The 14416-nt window shown below is 41.9% G+C and overlaps 4 non-coding genes and 4 pseudogenes across 4 annotated transcripts; 5 read left to right on the top strand and 3 right to left on the bottom strand.

The window, feature by feature from the left end:
- Positions 1 to 1813: 1813 nt before the first annotated feature.
- Positions 1814 to 1932, bottom strand: LOC149938321 (5S ribosomal RNA). Its single transcript, XR_016481975.1, has one exon. It is a non-coding gene; the product is annotated as a 5S ribosomal RNA (ribosomal RNA).
- A 1151-nt stretch (positions 1933 to 3083) lies between these two features.
- On the top strand, positions 3084 to 3221 carry LOC149938320 (U2 spliceosomal RNA; annotated as a pseudogene).
- A 1693-nt stretch (positions 3222 to 4914) lies between these two features.
- Positions 4915 to 5093, top strand: LOC149938319 (U2 spliceosomal RNA; annotated as a pseudogene).
- A 1971-nt stretch (positions 5094 to 7064) lies between these two features.
- Positions 7065 to 7183, bottom strand: LOC149938318 (5S ribosomal RNA). The gene has a single exon (XR_016481973.1). It is a non-coding gene; the product is annotated as a 5S ribosomal RNA (ribosomal RNA).
- A 1150-nt stretch (positions 7184 to 8333) lies between these two features.
- LOC149938317 (U2 spliceosomal RNA) lies at positions 8334 to 8436 on the top strand (annotated as a pseudogene).
- A 1629-nt stretch (positions 8437 to 10065) lies between these two features.
- Positions 10066 to 10257, top strand: LOC149938316 (U2 spliceosomal RNA). Its single transcript, XR_016481672.1, has one exon. It is a non-coding gene; the product is annotated as a U2 spliceosomal RNA (small nuclear RNA).
- A 1967-nt stretch (positions 10258 to 12224) lies between these two features.
- On the bottom strand, positions 12225 to 12343 carry LOC149938315 (5S ribosomal RNA). Its single transcript, XR_016481972.1, has one exon. It is a non-coding gene; the product is annotated as a 5S ribosomal RNA (ribosomal RNA).
- A 1151-nt stretch (positions 12344 to 13494) lies between these two features.
- LOC149938314 (U2 spliceosomal RNA) lies at positions 13495 to 13597 on the top strand (annotated as a pseudogene).
- Positions 13598 to 14416: the final 819 nt, after the last annotated feature.

Genomic DNA, 14416 nt, shown 5'->3' with positions numbered 1-14416 from the left:
AATGAAGAATCGGAAAGATTCCAGTTTTTGAATTTTCTTTTACCTAGTTATACACTCTTTTTCGCGGTATTTTCACGGAGGATAGGAAGGGAGGCGAAGTAGGAGGGATGAATGGCGGCAAGATTGCGGCAGCTACGCTACGTCTAGCCGCCATTTTTCCGAAATTTTCCCGCCGCTAAGCTTCTTACAAGGATGCTGCCGCGTTCATCCCTCCTACTTCGCCTCCCTTCCTATCCTCCTTGGTATTTTCCTGGGCGCGTCCATGCTTGGTTTTCCCCCTTTCAGTCCTCTCCTCCATTATGGATACCCAAGGAGTGGATGCTAGACTCCCCGTTTAGGGCAGAGGCAATGGCCGACGAGCGGGAGGCAAGTAAGAGGGGTAAAATAAAGGCGCGAAAAGAGGTTGTTCTGTGTTATTCCTGTGGTTTTATTCGTAACCCAAGGTTCGTAAATCGTGCATGTTCTAAGTGGTTGGCTGAAGGAACCGGTTTTCATAACGTAAATTCGCGGGTTTCGGTATGGTGGGTAGAGACAGCGCGCCCCTCATTTTTAGGTCATTGGGTTCCAGCCAAGATGTTCCGCGTAAAGAGAAAACACGAAATAAGCCCCTCTCCATTTTTTCTCTCTTCCCGTCTTCCGTGGACAGTGAGTCGCCGCCGGGGGCCCGCCGCCCGCGGCAGCTACATTACCAAGATATAAAGTGGCAAGGCTTATTTTTGGTAAGTACAAAATCATTTATTATATATTGCTCTATAATTAACTATATTTGGAATTAAACATTTTTGTTCTATTTATCTCAAAGTCATGATTATTCCTAACATTAATAGTATTAAACTTAATATGATATATCTTTTGTTAAAGTAGATTAGGAATTTATAATTTTAATATTTATAGAGGAGTTCGGATTTAAAATGTTATATTTTTTTAATAATGATCTCAAAGATCTGACTTTTGAAATGTTTGTTACTTTTTCTAAGTATCAATAAAACATGACATTAAATTTATATTGTGCCAAGGTTCATTTTTATATTTTACATAAACTACATCACCTAAAACAATTAATAGATAAAAGTTAGCTATATTATTTTGTTTAAAAAATATATCTCTGTCTCCGTTTTATTATTTAATTTCGTGGTTTGTTTTGATATTTTGTATTTTTGGGTTACTCCCCTAATCCATGCGGCTGTCCCATGATAAAACCTTCTATAAAACATTTTCCAAAAGTCCTTTTTTAGATTCAACTATTTAAATTACATTTAAGATTAAAATTTAGAACAAAAAATATATTTCACAATTAGAATTTGTTAATAAAATTTTAACTTTGGACTTCATTCCAAAACCAGAAAAGGCCATTTCAGAGTGGATTTTACCGCGGAAATGTTTTTGTTTAGAGATAAACGTTAGTTAGTTAGTTAGTTAGTTAGTTAGTTAGTTAATTAGTTAGTTAGTTAGTTAGTTAGTTAATTAGTTAGTTAGTTAGTTAGTTAGTTAGTTAGTTAGTTAGTTAGTTAGTAAGTAAGTAAGTAAGTAAGTAAGTAAGTAAGTAAGTTAGTACTATTTTAAGTACAAGCCTTAAGTAGAATAAAATGAAAACCAATTTTCTCGCCATTTTATTTTGTTCAATTTTGATACTAACATGTATTTTATTCACGGAAAGATGCTGCCAGTTGTTAAAAAAAGGCCAAGAGTTGACCGAAATAATATTATCGTCTGGGCGAACTTTTAATTGCATAAAAAAGCAGCGTCAAAATGATAGGATGAAGGTATTTTCCTGTTAAAAGACGCAAATCCCATCCCGCGAAAATAAATGAGTAGCCAACGGCACGCGGTGTTCCCAGGTGGTCTCCCTCCCAAGTACTGACCGCGCTCGACGCTGCTTAACTTCGGTGATCAGACGAGAACCGGTGTATTCAGCGTGATATGGCCGTTGCCGCTAGAGTGTAATTGATAGCGGTGGACAAGCCGCGACTAGCCAGGTCCTGGTAGGTTGGTGATCGCCGAGGGCCACCGGCTGCATGCGGCTCCAATAGAACGTTCTATACACTCTTTTTAGAAACGTTTACTGGGCGCCGATATTATCGTACAGACAACCAACGAGCAAGCCCTTTACCGCAGAAATTTCATCCCCCCCCCCCCCCAAACCAGTTTTTTCATCACCCTCCCCGTAGACTGTAAGGTGATGGCGGTCGATTGGGAAGGCGCGTTTACGAATCTATAAAATTGGTGTGGTGTGCTTTCCCCCTTTGGAGTTCGGAGGAGGTGAAGGTTTGGCCGGTTTTTCGTCTTAGAGAAATATATTTATCTGGCAAACCCGTAAGAAATTGAGAGCAGTCAATTTTTATTAGTAGCGTAGTTGCTAGCCTAGGCTTCACATATTTCCGGCTTTGCTTTCCGCGCCTTTTTTCTTATTTTAAATGATTTTTGTAATAAATGTATGATGGCAAATAAGCAAAATTCTAGAAAATACTAGTCCCAAATCCACGTGTTTAAGATGAAACTTAGATCATGAAAATATCCTTAACCCCAAACATACTTCAACACCTAGGGTGCCTCCTACAACTCCTAAAAGGTACGTCTCTAAAATATTCATATAAAGACAGGACATAAGCCGAATTCTCTTAAACCAAAGAATAACAAAAGTTGTTAGTCCTGCTGAACCAGCTCTATAGTCTGTATGAAAAGTGACCGGTTATGGTCCACTTTTATAGAACGCTCTATTCGCTTATAATAAATTTTTCCTAAATGGTCATTTAAACGCGTTTGACGTTTCACGTAGAATCTAGTACACTTAATACGTTATTTATGGTCCTATAAACCACCATTTAGATTTTTTTTCCATACGGCCCGGTAAAGTGGCCCACTCTACTGTCTCTAGCCGATGACCCCAAAAGTGCCAGTCCGGGCCTGGCGGTGTACCTCTATTTCACGGATTCAAGATATCGTCTTCTCCTTTGTTCGCGCGATGGCTACAAACGTTGTCATCTCCCACCAGGACCAACATTCGGTGACGTAATTATGAAATATTTGAAATGCTCGAATTCTCTCTTTTTACTTTGTTAAACAGTGACGGCTCCTAGCGGGTTATCGCTTCTCGGCCTTTTGGCTAAGATCAAAGTGTAGTATCTGTTTCCAATAGAACTATACAGAGATCTTAGTCGGGGGGCGAGAAGTGTATATACGCCTTTAAGGCGAGTTTACCTGCTTCGCTACCTTACCTGCTCGTTCCTGTGTCCTGGCTCCGGTTCCTGCCGCCGTATCCTGTTTCCGGTTCCTGCCGCTGTATCCTGATTCCGGTTCCTGCCGCTGTACTGTTCCAGTTTTTCCGCCACCTTGGACCCACTTTTTGAGGGGTCGCCGCCTGGCGATACCCGAAGTCATCCGGTGATCTCGACGTCAAAGCCCGTCACCATGTCTTCGTCGTCGACGAAAATGGACAAAGTAGCTTCAGCTTCGGCTTCCGCTACAGCTTGTAAGGCTGCTACAGCCCGCATCAAATTTGACGGTGTCGCCGTGGAAGAATTAGCGCTAGCTCTTTTTGACCACGTCGGCCCCAAAAATATCACCGTATTTCAAATGATTGGCAAGTCCGAAGTACAGATCACCTTCCGGGACGCAGCTAGTTATCAGAAAGCCGTGGACTGCGGAATCGTCGTCGGTGAGAAGCCGCTCGATGTTATTGGAGTAGCTGACCCTGTTACTTACCTAACAGTGAAAGACGCTCCCAGTTGGTGGGATTTGGAGGTTTTCAAGAAGGCCTTCAGAACGAGCTGTGACGTTATATCCCAGACGTGGGAGACCTATCAGAAAGGGGTCCTGAAAGACCTTCGTACCGGAACACGACGTCTCCAAGTAAAAGTCAGGGGTCCAATCCCGAACCTGATGATCATCAATGGACATCGCATACAAGTCACGTACCGGGGAGTACAGAGAATGTGCTTCTTTTGCCACAAAGACACTCATCAGGTTCGGGATTGCCCGAAAAAGAAAAACAGGGTTCGCCCGCCTCTCCAGAACACGGGCCTTGAATCCCAACTTCCGCCACCAAATGATCCAGAGAGTTCAAGACGTTCGCCATCATCCGCAGAAGATGGAGATCAGGAAATTATGGAGGCTACTGATGATCAGTTAGCGATTAACGAAGATGTACCAAGTGCAGGCGACTTCGAGGAAGGTGATGAGGGCTGGCGGTTGCTATCGCCTACGTCATCCCCCAAGGTCACCGCAGCAGCAGCCAAGGGCTATTCTGAGGCAGTTAAATCGTCACCACAGAAAGTCATAGTCTCGCCAGGATTTGCTAAAAGAGTGGCAGATTTCGAACGCAATTTTAAATGGGCGGATCTTTCCGACGCCAAACTTGATCAATTTCTTCGGGACGCCAAGGATCATGACACTACGGACCCAGATAAGCTGATCTGGCGTGAGAAAGCGCGAACGGGCGCAATGACAGAAATCCAGAGGCGGGCTAAACGTCGACAGAGTCCATCCATTGAAAAAGACCCAAAGAGAGGCAAAAAATAGTTCTTACGATAATTGTGTAAATATGTATTTATTTATATCTTTTTCGTATCTATCTGTTGTAAATATAAGTAATTATTTTTACAAGTCCAAAATGTTTTTATCGTGTAGAGTATGATTTTAACTTTACAAATGTCGTGCTTTCGGGGTTTTAATTGTTTTAGCTTTAAATGTTATTGGACTTTTTCCGTCTTATTGCCATTTTTTATGGAAAATTATTTGTTATTTACCCAAAGATATTTATTTAAATTTAAAAAGAAAAAAGAAATATACTTACCTGACCGCATTGTACAAAAGAACTAAACCTGGAAAAAAGATCAGAGAATCAGACACCATTTTTTTTGACAAATGTTCGCGCTAAATTAAAATATTAATAACGCGAACATATGTATCAATGACAAGAATTTAAATAAACAAATTCAGTATCTGTTCTTATCAGCTTAATATCTGATACGGGTCCCATCGGGGCCCAAGATATTAAACTTATTTTTGGACGGCGGCGGAGTGGTCGGAGCTTGCTCCACCTCCGCCACGGGTCGGCCTGGTATTGCAGTAAATCCGGGATCGGCCCACTTCTCTCTTGAAATCAAAAATCAAACGCTCTTATAATGGCGCACTGCGCAACACAGTATTTCCGGGAAATGTTATTTGGCTGTCTTTATATATATTTCTTTATTATAATATATTGCCCCTCTGACGTCATAAGTGGTAAAATCCTTATTGTCGAATAGTTAATAATGAAGAATCGGAAAGATTCCAGTTTTTGAATTTTCTTTTACCTAGTTATACACTCTTTTTCGCGGTATTTTCACGGAGGATAGGAAGGGAGGCGAAGTAGGAGGGATGAATGGCGGCAAGATTGCGGCAGCTACGCTACGTCTAGCCGCCATTTTTCCGAAATTTTCCCGCCGCTAAGCTTCTTACAAGGATGCTGCCGCGTTCATCCCTCCTACTTCGCCTCCCTTCCTATCCTCCTTGGTATTTTCCTGGGCGCGTCCATGCTTGGTTTTCCCCCTTTCAGTCCTCTCCTCCATTATGGATACCCAAGGAGTGGATGCTAGACTCCCCGTTTAGGGCAGAGGCAATGGCCGACGAGCGGGAGGCAAGTAAGAGGGGTAAAATAAAGGCGCGAAAAGAGGTTGTTCTGTGTTATTCCTGTGGTTTTATTCGTAACCCAAGGTTCGTAAATCGTGCATGTTCTAAGTGGTTGGCTGAAGGAACCGGTTTTCATAACGTAAATTCGCGGGTTTCGGTATGGTGGGTAGAGACAGCGCGCCCCTCATTTTTAGGTCATTGGGTTCCAGCCAAGATGTTCCGCGTAAAGAGAAAACACGAAATAAGCCCCTCTCCATTTTTTCTCTCTTCCCGTCTTCCGTGGACAGTGAGTCGCCGCCGGGGGCCCGCCGCCCGCGGCAGCTACATTACCAAGATATAAAGTGGCAAGGCTTATTTTTGGTAAGTACAAAATCATTTATTATATATTGCTCTATAATTAACTATATTTGGAATTAAACATTTTTGTTCTATTTATCTCAAAGTCATGATTATTCCTAACATTAATAGTATTAAACTTAATATGATATATCTTTTGTTAAAGTAGATTAGGAATTTATAATTTTAATATTTATAGAGGAGTTCGGATTTAAAATGTTATATTTTTTTAATAATGATCTCAAAGATCTGACTTTTGAAATGTTTGTTACTTTTTCTAAGTATCAATAAAACATGACATTAAATTTATATTGTGCCAAGGTTCATTTTTATATTTTACATAAACTACATCACCTAAAACAATTAATAGATAAAAGTTAGCTATATTATTTTGTTTAAAAAATATATCTCTGTCTCCGTTTTATTATTTAATTTCGTGGTTTGTTTTGATATTTTGTATTTTTGGGTTACTCCCCTAATCCATGCGGCTGTCCCATGATAAAACCTTCTATAAAACATTTTCCAAAAGTCCTTTTTTAGATTCAACTATTTAAATTACATTTAAGATTAAAATTTAGAACAAAAAATATATTTCACAATTAGAATTTGTTAATAAAATTTTAACTTTGGACTTCATTCCAAAACCAGAAAAGGCCATTTCAGAGTGGATTTTACCGCGGAAATGTTTTTGTTTAGAGATAAACGTTAGTTAGTTAGTTAGTTAGTTAGTTAGTTAGTTAATTAGTTAGTTAGTTAGTTAGTTAGTTAATTAGTTAGTTAGTTAGTTAGTTAGTTAGTTAGTTAGTTAGTTAGTTAGTAAGTAAGTAAGTAAGTAAGTAAGTAAGTAAGTAAGTTAGTACTATTTTAAGTACAAGCCTTAAGTAGAATAAAATGAAAACCAATTTTCTCGCCATTTTATTTTGTTCAATTTTGATACTAACATGTATTTTATTCACGGAAAGATGCTGCCAGTTGTTAAAAAAAGGCCAAGAGTTGACCGAAATAATATTATCGTCTGGGCGAACTTTTAATTGCATAAAAAAGCAGCGTCAAAATGATAGGATGAAGGTATTTTCCTGTTAAAAGACGCAAATCCCATCCCGCGAAAATAAATGAGTAGCCAACGGCACGCGGTGTTCCCAGGTGGTCTCCCTCCCAAGTACTGACCGCGCTCGACGCTGCTTAACTTCGGTGATCAGACGAGAACCGGTGTATTCAGCGTGATATGGCCGTTGCCGCTAGAGTGTAATTGATAGCGGTGGACAAGCCGCGACTAGCCAGGTCCTGGTAGGTTGGTGATCGCCGAGGGCCACCGGCTGCATGCGGCTCCAATAGAACGTTCTATACACTCTTTTTAGAAACGTTTACTGGGCGCCGATATTATCGTACAGACAACCAACGAGCAAGCCCTTTACCGCAGAAATTTCATCCCCCCCCCCCCCAAACCAGTTTTTTCATCACCCTCCCCGTAGACTGTAAGGTGATGGCGGTCGATTGGGAAGGCGCGTTTACGAATCTATAAAATTGGTGTGGTGTGCTTTCCCCCTTTGGAGTTCGGAGGAGGTGAAGGTTTGGCCGGTTTTTCGTCTTAGAGAAATATATTTATCTGGCAAACCCGTAAGAAATTGAGAGCAGTCAATTTTTATTAGTAGCGTAGTTGCTAGCCTAGGCTTCACATATTTCCGGCTTTGCTTTCCGCGCCTTTTTTCTTATTTTAAATGATTTTTGTAATAAATGTATGATGGCAAATAAGCAAAATTCTAGAAAATACTAGTCCCAAATCCACGTGTTTAAGATGAAACTTAGATCATGAAAATATCCTTAACCCCAAACATACTTCAACACCTAGGGTGCCTCCTACAACTCCTAAAAGGTACGTCTCTAAAATATTCATATAAAGACAGGACATAAGCCGAATTCTCTTAAACCAAAGAATAACAAAAGTTGTTAGTCCTGCTGAACCAGCTCTATAGTCTGTATGAAAAGTGACCGGTTATGGTCCACTTTTATAGAACGCTCTATTCGCTTATAATAAATTTTTCCTAAATGGTCATTTAAACGCGTTTGACGTTTCACGTAGAATCTAGTACACTTAATACGTTATTTATGGTCCTATAAACCACCATTTAGATTTTTTTTCCATACGGCCCGGTAAAGTGGCCCACTCTACTGTCTCTAGCCGATGACCCCAAAAGTGCCAGTCCGGGCCTGGCGGTGTACCTCTATTTCACGGATTCAAGATATCGTCTTCTCCTTTGTTCGCGCGATGGCTACAAACGTTGTCATCTCCCACCAGGACCAACATTCGGTGACGTAATTATGAAATATTTGAAATGCTCGAATTCTCTCTTTTTACTTTGTTAAACAGTGACGGCTCCTAGCGGGTTATCGCTTCTCGGCCTTTTGGCTAAGATCAAAGTGTAGTATCTGTTCCCAGCTATTTCGCTGAAATCTTGGCCGAAAGGCCGTTAAGCGAGTTTCCCAGCTTTCCAGCTAGTTCCTGAGATGCTGACTTACCTGCCGGTATCCTGTCGTGCCTGTTCCTGTTCCTGCTCTTGAAGTTACCGCTGCTGTTTCCGGTTCCGTTGCTGTTCCTGATTCCGCTGCTGTTCCTGTTCCTGGTCCTGGTTCGGCTGCTACTTACCTGTCGCTGCTAGTTCCTGGTCTCCTCGCCGACGCCTCTCGGGGATCGCCCTCTGGTGGTTCCTGGGTCCGTCTCCCGTTGTCTCTTGACGTCCGCAGTGGTGGTAGCCATGCCCCCTGCTTCGTCCAAGATGCCTGTCTTGTCCGCTGATCTGAAAAAGAATTCTGCGAGAATCAAGTTTGAAGATGTTCCAGTTGACGATCTGGCTTCGGCCCTTCTCAACCACATCGGCCAGCAATGCATTGAGGTTTTCCAGCTAATTGGAAAATCTGAAGTGCAAATCACGTTCAAAGATGTTGAAAGTTTTCAAAAGGCTGTCGACTCCGGAGTCATTGTCGGAGACCGTCATTTGGATGTCATGAGTATCGTAGACCCTGTCCGCTACATCACTGTTCAAGGAGTTCCAAGCTGGTGGGCCCTGTCAATTCTAAAGACAGCCCTCCGTATCCACTGCGATGTCCAATCGGAGACATGGGAGACCTTCCAGAAGGGGCCTCTAAAGGGCCTCAAGACCGGCACGAGACGCTTGGCCGTTAAATTTAAGTCTGCCATCCCGAACCTCATGACAATCCAAGGTCAACGCATCCAAATCACGTACGAGGGCGTGCACAGGATGTGCTTCTATTGCCGCAAGGACAGCCACCAGGTGCGTGACTGTCCGAAGAAACGGCAAAAGGTTCTCTCAGCTGGGGAGCCGAATAGGGAGTCACCACCCGAAAGCGACGGACCAAATGGGGAAGACGCTGATGGCGGTGCTCCGGAGTCCAAAGTCGGAGACGAAGTGGGGGAGATCCCGGACCGGCCAGGTCAGAAACCTAGCGACAATACGGCTCAAGAGAGCGATACAGTAGAGCATCACCCATCCGATGCATCCGTCTACAAAACAAGCAGACACTGCACCGATCTTATATGGACTAAAGAGGACGAAGACTACCTTAAGAAGTTTTTGCCTAATGATTTCGAAAAATACGTGGCGGCACTGAGCACCTATAACGACTTATCATCGGCTAGGAGGCTTTTCTTGATCAAGCGAGCCACAGCCTTAAGAAAGACAATTAACAAAAGACGTCAGAGTTCCTCCCCAGGGGATAAAGCCAGGACTGAAAAGAGGGTTAACATCGAAAGCAAGACCGCGGCCGACGCTGTTAAAGCGCAAACCAGTGCCGAGGTGTACGATGACTATGTAACGTATTGATTTTTAGGAATTTTTTATATTTCGCGTTTTTCGGAAATATAAATTAAATGGTTTACTACGCTTATTGTTTTTTAGTTACATTGTAAATAGTAAAGTCTGAAGGAGTTTTAAATTTATTGTACTTACCTGAATTTTACAAACATAATACCTGTTAAAAAGAAAAACCATAGTTATACTTACCTTTTTTGACTACTCTGTAAAGAGAAAATTGTATTAGTGTTTTTTGAACATTTGACCTGCTTCTTCCGCGATAATTTAACTTTAATTTAACCGCGGAAAAATGTATTTATGACAAGAATTTAAATAAACAAATTCAGTATCTGTTCTTATCAGCTTAATATCTGATACGGGTCCCATCGGGGCCCAAGATATTAAACTTATTTTTGGACGGCGGCGGAGTGGTCGGAGCTTGCTCCACCTCCGCCACGGGTCGGCCTGGTATTGCAGTAAATCCGGGATCGGCCCACTTCTCTCTTGAAATCAAAAATCAAACGCTCTTATAATGGCGCACTGCGCAACACAGTATTTCCGGGAAATGTTATTTGGCTGTCTTTATATATATTTCTTTATTATAATATATTGCCCCTCTGACGTCATAAGTGGTAAAATCCTTATTGTCGAATAGTTAATAATGAAGAATCGGAAAGATTCCAGTTTTTGAATTTTCTTTTACCTAGTTATACACTCTTTTTCGCGGTATTTTCACGGAGGATAGGAAGGGAGGCGAAGTAGGAGGGATGAATGGCGGCAAGATTGCGGCAGCTACGCTACGTCTAGCCGCCATTTTTCCGAAATTTTCCCGCCGCTAAGCTTCTTACAAGGATGCTGCCGCGTTCATCCCTCCTACTTCGCCTCCCTTCCTATCCTCCTTGGTATTTTCCTGGGCGCGTCCATGCTTGGTTTTCCCCCTTTCAGTCCTCTCCTCCATTATGGATACCCAAGGAGTGGATGCTAGACTCCCCGTTTAGGGCAGAGGCAATGGCCGACGAGCGGGAGGCAAGTAAGAGGGGTAAAATAAAGGCGCGAAAAGAGGTTGTTCTGTGTTATTCCTGTGGTTTTATTCGTAACCCAAGGTTCGTAAATCGTGCATGTTCTAAGTGGTTGGCTGAAGGAACCGGTTTTCATAACGTAAATTCGCGGGTTTCGGTATGGTGGGTAGAGACAGCGCGCCCCTCATTTTTAGGTCATTGGGTTCCAGCCAAGATGTTCCGCGTAAAGAGAAAACACGAAATAAGCCCCTCTCCATTTTTTCTCTCTTCCCGTCTTCCGTGGACAGTGAGTCGCCGCCGGGGGCCCGCCGCCCGCGGCAGCTACATTACCAAGATATAAAGTGGCAAGGCTTATTTTTGGTAAGTACAAAATCATTTATTATATATTGCTCTATAATTAACTATATTTGGAATTAAACATTTTTGTTCTATTTATCTCAAAGTCATGATTATTCCTAACATTAATAGTATTAAACTTAATATGATATATCTTTTGTTAAAGTAGATTAGGAATTTATAATTTTAATATTTATAGAGGAGTTCGGATTTAAAATGTTATATTTTTTTAATAATGATCTCAAAGATCTGACTTTTGAAATGTTTGTTACTTTTTCTAAGTATCAATAAAACATGACATTAAATTTATATTGTGCCAAGGTTCATTTTTATATTTTACATAAACTACATCACCTAAAACAATTAATAGATAAAAGTTAGCTATATTATTTTGTTTAAAAAATATATCTCTGTCTCCGTTTTATTATTTAATTTCGTGGTTTGTTTTGATATTTTGTATTTTTGGGTTACTCCCCTAATCCATGCGGCTGTCCCATGATAAAACCTTCTATAAAACATTTTCCAAAAGTCCTTTTTTAGATTCAACTATTTAAATTACATTTAAGATTAAAATTTAGAACAAAAAATATATTTCACAATTAGAATTTGTTAATAAAATTTTAACTTTGGACTTCATTCCAAAACCAGAAAAGGCCATTTCAGAGTGGATTTTACCGCGGAAATGTTTTTGTTTAGAGATAAACGTTAGTTAGTTAGTTAGTTAGTTAGTTAGTTAGTTAATTAGTTAGTTAGTTAGTTAGTTAGTTAATTAGTTAGTTAGTTAGTTAGTTAGTTAGTTAGTTAGTTAGTTAGTTAGTAAGTAAGTAAGTAAGTAAGTAAGTAAGTAAGTTAGTACTATTTTAAGTACAAGCCTTAAGTAGAATAAAATGAAAACCAATTTTCTCGCCATTTTATTTTGTTCAATTTTGATACTAACATGTATTTTATTCACGGAAAGATGCTGCCAGTTGTTAAAAAAAGGCCAAGAGTTGACCGAAATAATATTATCGTCTGGGCGAACTTTTAATTGCATAAAAAAGCAGCGTCAAAATGATAGGATGAAGGTATTTTCCTGTTAAAAGACGCAAATCCCATCCCGCGAAAATAAATGAGTAGCCAACGGCACGCGGTGTTCCCAGGTGGTCTCCCTCCCAAGTACTGACCGCGCTCGACGCTGCTTAACTTCGGTGATCAGACGAGAACCGGTGTATTCAGCGTGATATGGCCGTTGCCGCTAGAGTGTAATTGATAGCGGTGGACAAGCCGCGACTAGCCAGGTCCTGGTAGGTTGGTGATCGCCGAGGGCCACCGGCTGCATGCGGCTCCAATAGAACGTTCTATACACTCTTTTTAGAAACGTTTACTGGGCGCCGATATTATCGTACAGACAACCAACGAGCAAGCCCTTTACCGCAGAAATTTCATCCCCCCCCTACCCCAAACCAGTTTTTTCATCACCCTCCCCGTAGACTGTAAGGTGATGGCGGTCGATTGGGAAGGCGCGTTTACGAATCTATAAAATTGGTGTGGTGTGCTTTCCCCCTTTGGAGTTCGGAGGAGGTGAAGGTTTGGCCGGTTTTTCGTCTTAGAGAAATATATTTATCTGGCAAACCCGTAAGAAATTGAGAGCAGTCAATTTTTATTAGTAGCGTAGTTGCTAGCCTAGGCTTCACATATTTCCGGCTTTGCTTTCCGCGCCTTTTTTCTTATTTTAAATGATTTTTGTAATAAATGTATGATGGCAAATAAGCAAAATTCTAGAAAATACTAGTCCCAAATCCACGTGTTTAAGATGAAACTTAGATCATGAAAATATCCTTAACCCCAAACATACTTCAACACCTAGGGTGCCTCCTACAACTCCTAAAAGGTACGTCTCTAAAATATTCATATAAAGACAGGACATAAGCCGAATTCTCTTAAACCAAAGAATAACAAAAGTTGTTAGTCCTGCTGAACCAGCTCTATAGTCTGTATGAAAAGTGACCGGTTATGGTCCACTTTTATAGAACGCTCTATTCGCTTATAATAAATTTTTCCTAAATGGTCATTTAAACGCGTTTGACGTTTCACGTAGAATCTAGTACACTTAATACGTTATTTATGGTCCTATAAACCACCATTTAGATTTTTTTTCCATACGGCCCGGTAAAGTGGCCCACTCTACTGTCTCTAGCCGATGACCCCAAAAGTGCCAGTCCGGGCCTGGCGGTGTACCTCTATTTCACGGATTCAAGATATCGTCTTCTCCTTTGTTCGCGCGATGGCTACAAACGTTGTCATCTCCCACCAGGACCAACATTCGGTGACGTAATTATGAAATATTTGAAATGCTCGAATTCTCTCTTTTTACTTTGTTAAACAGTGACGGCTCCTAGCGGGTTATCGCTTCTCGGCCTTTTGGCTAAGATCAAAGTGTAGTATCTGTTCCCAGCTATTTCGCTGAAATCTTGGCCGAAAGGCCGTTAAGCGAGTTTCCCAGCTTTCCAGCTAGTTCCTGAGATGCTGACTTACCTGCCGGTATCCTGTCGTGCCTGTTCCTGTTCCTGCTCTTGAAGTTGCCGCTGCTGTTTCCGGTTCCGTTGCTGTTCCTGATTCCGCTGCTGTTCCTGTTCCTGGTCCTGGTTCGGCTGCTACTTACCTGTCGCTGCTAGTTCCTGGTCTCCTCGCCGACGCCTCTCGGGGATCGCCCTCTGGTGGTTCCTGGGTCCGTCTCCCGTTGTCTCTTGACGTCCGCAGTGGTGGTAGCCATGCCCCCTGCTTCGTCCAAGATGCCTGTCTTGTCCGCTGATCTGAAAAAGAATTCTGCGAGAATCAAGTTTGAAGATGTTCCAGTTGACGATCTGGCTTCGGCCCTTCTCAACCACATCGGCCAGCAATGCATTGAGGTTTTCCAGCTAATTGGAAAATCTGAAGTGCAAATCACGTTCAAAGATGTTGAAAGTTTTCAAAAGGCTGTCGACTCCGGAGTCATTGTCGGAGACCGTCATTTGGATGTCATGAGTATCGTAGACCCTGTCCGCTACATCACTGTTCAAGGAGTTCCAAGCTGGTGGGCCCTGTCAATTCTAAAGACAGCCCTCCGTATCCACTGCGATGTCCAATCGGAGACATGGGAGACCTTCCAGAAGGGGCCTCTAAAGGGCCTCAAGACCGGCACGAGACGCTTGGCCGTTAAATTTAAGTCTGCCATCCCGAACCTCATGACAATCCAAGGTCAACGCATCCAAATCACGTACGAGGGCGTGCACAGGATGTGCTTCTATTGCCGCAAGGACAGCCACCAGGTGCGTGACTGTCCGAAGA

The sequence above is a fragment of the Leiobunum rupestre genome, chromosome 6, assembly GCF_980474605.1.
Source record: "Leiobunum rupestre chromosome 6, qqLeiRupe1.1.hap1, whole genome shotgun sequence".
NCBI classification, from domain to species: domain Eukaryota; kingdom Metazoa; phylum Arthropoda; class Arachnida; order Opiliones; family Sclerosomatidae; genus Leiobunum; species Leiobunum rupestre.
This window is presented reverse-complemented; position numbering and strand designations above follow the sequence as displayed.